Source organism: Jaculus jaculus, chromosome 19, assembly GCF_020740685.1.
Source record: "Jaculus jaculus isolate mJacJac1 chromosome 19, mJacJac1.mat.Y.cur, whole genome shotgun sequence".
NCBI lineage: Eukaryota > Metazoa > Chordata > Mammalia > Rodentia > Dipodidae > Jaculus > Jaculus jaculus.
In genome coordinates, this window is record NC_059120.1 from 28,002,341 (window position 1) to 28,006,925 (window position 4,585).

The 4,585-nt window shown below is 37.7% G+C and overlaps 1 pseudogene; it reads right to left on the reverse strand.

Moving 5' to 3' along the window:
* Positions 1-1,499: 1,499 nt before the first annotated feature.
* On the reverse strand, positions 1,500-3,638 carry LOC101596543 (annotated as a pseudogene).
* Between the last annotated feature and the right edge of the window lie 947 nt (positions 3,639-4,585).

Consider the following 4,585-nt stretch of genomic DNA (forward strand, 5'->3'; position numbering starts at 1 on the left):
AAATTTCTAAACTCATCTTTAATTAGTCGATTGTTTAAGGGTTTAATGTTTTCAGAAGTATAATTGAATCCCAATATGTTAAATTTTACAATTCTTTCTGTCTGTGGTTTTAAATATTTGTCATAAAGATATCTAAGTTTGCCAATATAATGATTCTAAGTGTATAAATTATTACTGGGAGAAAATGCATTCATGTTGTTACTTTTACTAAAAATTAATACCCACACAAATACCACATGAACACAGGTTAGAATTACTATAATTATTTTGCGTATTGCAAAGAAAACTCCAAAGAATATTACTCTTGTTCCAGAGATAAGCAAAAATTAACCAATTCATAAAACAATCTCCTATTTTATGGATATGAATAATTCTTTTCTTAAAAATTTGTAAAAATTAATTCATTTGATACTTGAATAAATATTTGTAATAAGGTTTGATAAGTTTCATCAACAAGGCATAATTGGTTAAAATATGGAAAAGCTTCACAAATGAAGGGGTATACAGATATTAAGTTATTAAGTTTAGTTTTTTTTTTGTTTTGTTTTGTTCTTTTGAGGCAGGGCCTCATTCTAACACAGGATTGTCTGGAACTCGATCTGTAGTCCCAGACTGGCCTCAAACTCCCAGTGACCCCAGTACCTCTGGATCCTAAATTCTGGCCTGGCCAGAAGTTTAGTTTTGAAGAATGAATAGGAGTTTATCAAGTGGAAATGGTGAGAGGGATTTACTAGTTAAAGGACAATTATAGTAAAGTCCTAACGATTGCAAATAGCCCCCCCCAAAAAAAATAGCAGCAATGTTTTGCAATTATGTTGAAATGGTAGGAATCATAGTTTCATTTCCCAAACTTATACATGTGCCTGTTTAGTTTATGATTTGTGTCACATGTATCATCTTGATTCCTTTCCTTTTTTAAAAAAATCTTATTTATTTATTAGAGAGAAAGGTAGGTATGTAGAGTTAGTATAGGTGCACAAGAACCCCCAGCCACTGCAAACTAACTGCAGATGTACATACCATTTGAGGCAAGTGGCTTTCATGGGTACTGGGGAATGGAACTTGGTTACTTAGGCTTCATATACAAGTACCTTCACTGCTAAGCCATCTCTCCAGCCCTCATTTCTTTTTTTAAAATTACTTAATTTTTTTGCAAGCAGAGATAGAGTAGACAGGTGATAGATGATAGATAGATAGATAGATAGATAGATAGATAGATAGATAGATAGATACATGGATGGATGGATAGATAGATAGATAGATAGATAGATAGATAGATAGATAGATAGAAACATAGATAGATAGATGTTAGAAAGTGCTTGAGTATGGACACAGTAGGACCTCTAGCTATGGAAAACAAACTCCAGATGCATACACTACTTTGTGCTTCTGGCTTACATGGGCACTGGGGAATTAAACCCATTAAACTTTGCAGGCAAGTGCCTTAGTTACTGAGTTATTTCTCCAACCCTTGTTTCATTTCTTATTCTTTTTTTTTTTTTTTTGGCTCTTTTCAGTTTATTGCATGAAGTTACACTAGTCCAAGTTAAAAGCGGACTCCAAATGGTTACATTATACAAGCTGTGAGGTTTTTAAACTTGTGACAAGGGACAGAAGGGACATTCTACTCATTGCAAGGAAATCCTCACTTATACTTCAGAGAGCCACAAGCACTTAAAACCCATGAACCTTCAGCTGATGGTCCTTAGCCAGTCCAATGTCTATTAGGAACTGGCATATGTTCTTGCGCTGATCACCCTGTAGCTGAATCACTTCTCCATATTCTGGATGTTCAATTACAGTACCATTGCAGGTAAATTTCTTCTTGAACGCCTTCACTAGTTTCTTTTATCGTAATCATCAGCGATCCCTTGGACAGTAGTCCGGGTCTTCCTGCCGTTCCTCTGTTGAATTCTTATATGAATATAATCCTCAGTGCCGGCAGGAAGCAGGTCATCACTCTTACTTGCATCAGCAAAGGGGTCGAAAGAGTGGAGGTTCTGGACATACGACACGATTCCTTTTCCTCGGTGGAAACGGCCTGCAGAAGGCGGCTGCGGGAGAAGGCTGGCAGGGGGGATGGAGCGTCGGGAAGCGAGGGGGCTCCAGGGGGAGGCAGCTGAGTCCTCGGCGGCGGCTCACTGACTGGGGCCTCATTTCTTATTCTTAAATTCACTTCTTGTATGAAACAAATTTATTTAAAAGTCCTCTGTCGGGGCTGGAGAAATGGCTTAGCGGTTGAGCGCTTGTGTGTGAAGCCTAAGGACCCTGGTTTGAGGCTGGGTTCCCCATGTCCCACGTTAGCCAGATGCACAAGGGGGCGCATACATCTGGATTTCGTTTTCAGTGGCTGGAGGCACTGGCGTGCCCCTTCTCTCTCTCTCTCTCTCTCTCTCTCTCTCTCTGCCTCTTCCTCTCTCTGTCACTCTCAAATAAATAAGTTAAAAAAAAATTTTAAGTCTTCTATGACTTCTGTAAATGCAAAATAAAATACTTTTTTAGAAAAATATAATTTAAAGAAAACAAAATTATTAAATTCTAGCTATATACTAGATGACTATGAAAAGTATATAGTTTTCTAATTAGTAAGATTAAAGATTCTAAGCAGTCTTCCATTAGTTTTGGTGTTAAACAGGATTAATGCTGAGACATCCACACTAGAGACATTCCACTTTAATTAATGAGAGCATATGAAAGTATGAAAGAGGAACATTTACACTATAATATGGAAAAAAAACTTACCAATAAGAAGTTGAAAAATTTAAATAATGGCAAAATTTGACTGTAGCCATCACATGGTTTTCATTAAAAAGTGAATTTGAAGAAATGGCTCATCAATTAAGGGGCTTGCCTGCAAAATCTAACAACCCTAGTTGGATTCCCCAGTACCCATGTAAAGCCAAATGCACAAAGTGGCACATGCATCATCCCTGGATTGCTCATTCATTCTCTCTATTTCCCTCTGTCTCTGTCTCAGGAGCATGGTGGCACACACCTTTAACCTCAGCACTCAGGAGGCTGAGGTAGGAGAATTGCTCTGTTTGAGACTACATAACAGTAAATTTCACATCAGCTTGTGCTAGAGCAAAACCCCACCTTGAAAAACAAACAAAAAAAAAAAAAAAGAAAAGAAAAGAAAAAGAAAAGGAGGAGGAGAAGGAAGAAGAAAGGAAAGAAGAAGAAATTTATAGAATTTTAAAGGTGGCGATGTCAAATGAAGTATATTTTAAAAAATTAAAGGCCATGAAATACAACCCACCGAATTGTTAATACGCAGTATAGATAGATACTGAATCTATACCATTCCTTCCAAGACAGGAAATGAGTCAGGCTGTAATATTTTGAAATGTGTTTAGCTTGAAATGATTCCTATGCTCCCCTAATTTGACACAAATCATTTGGGTTTGGAGATTACTTTTTTGGGAGGAGTTTACAGTTATGATCTATTTTAATACTTTTATTAGTGGACATCTGTGCAAGATCCCATATTGTGGAGTAGAGATTTCTTTGGCCATGTAGCCATGACAAATAATTGAACAGACCAATTCAATGGTAGCAATGTCTATAACAACATTCCTGGAGGTCTTGACATTCCCTACAGGACAGAGGACGGGGTTTTCATTGGGGATTCCGGCCATCATGCCTCTGCGCCCTCCCCAGCTTAAGTAATCTTAGGAGATGCTAGAGAGGGAAATTACACAGGAAGTGGAAGGTTAACTCAGAAGTGGATGCCCAGAGGCAGTTTCCACAAAGTAATCATCCACAATGGTTTGTTACTTTACAATAGAGTTGCTTTGGCCTCACACAGGCTGTGTAAGCACAACGAACTCATTGGTTCAACAAGTTGTACTTGATATATTCCTTTTTTGGGTCTGTTGCTGATGCCCTGTCTGGATAAATAGATATTTGCTGATGTCTCCTCAGGAAACCACACTACAAGATCACCATGTGTAATCATAGGGTTAAGAAAACAGTAAGAAAAGAGGAAGCATTCGCAGAAAGAAAATTTCTTTTTTTTTTTTTAAATTTTTATTAACATTTCTCATGATTATAAAATATATCCCATGGTAATTCCCTCCCTCCCCACCCCCACACTTTCCCATTTGAAATTCCATTCTCCATCATATTACCTCCCCATTACAATCATTGTAATTACATATATACAATATCAACCTATTAAGTATCCTCCTCCCTTCCTTTCTCCACCCTTTATGTCTCCTTTTCAACTTACTGGCCTCTGCTACTAAGTACTTTCATTCACACGCAGAAACCCAGTCATCTGTAGCTAGGATCCACATATGAGAGAGAACATGTGGCGCTTGGCTTTCTGGGCCTGGGTTACCTGACTTAGTATAATACTTTCCAGGTCCATCCATTTTTCTGCAAATTTCATAACTTCATTTTTCTTTACCGCTGAGTAGAACTCCATTGTATAAATGTACCACATCTTCATTATCCACTCATCTGTTGAGGGTCATCTAGGCTGGTTCCATTTCCCAGCTATTATAAATTGAGCAGCAATAAACATGGTTGAGCATGTACTTCTAAGGAAATGAGATGAGTCCTTTGGATATATGCCTAGGAG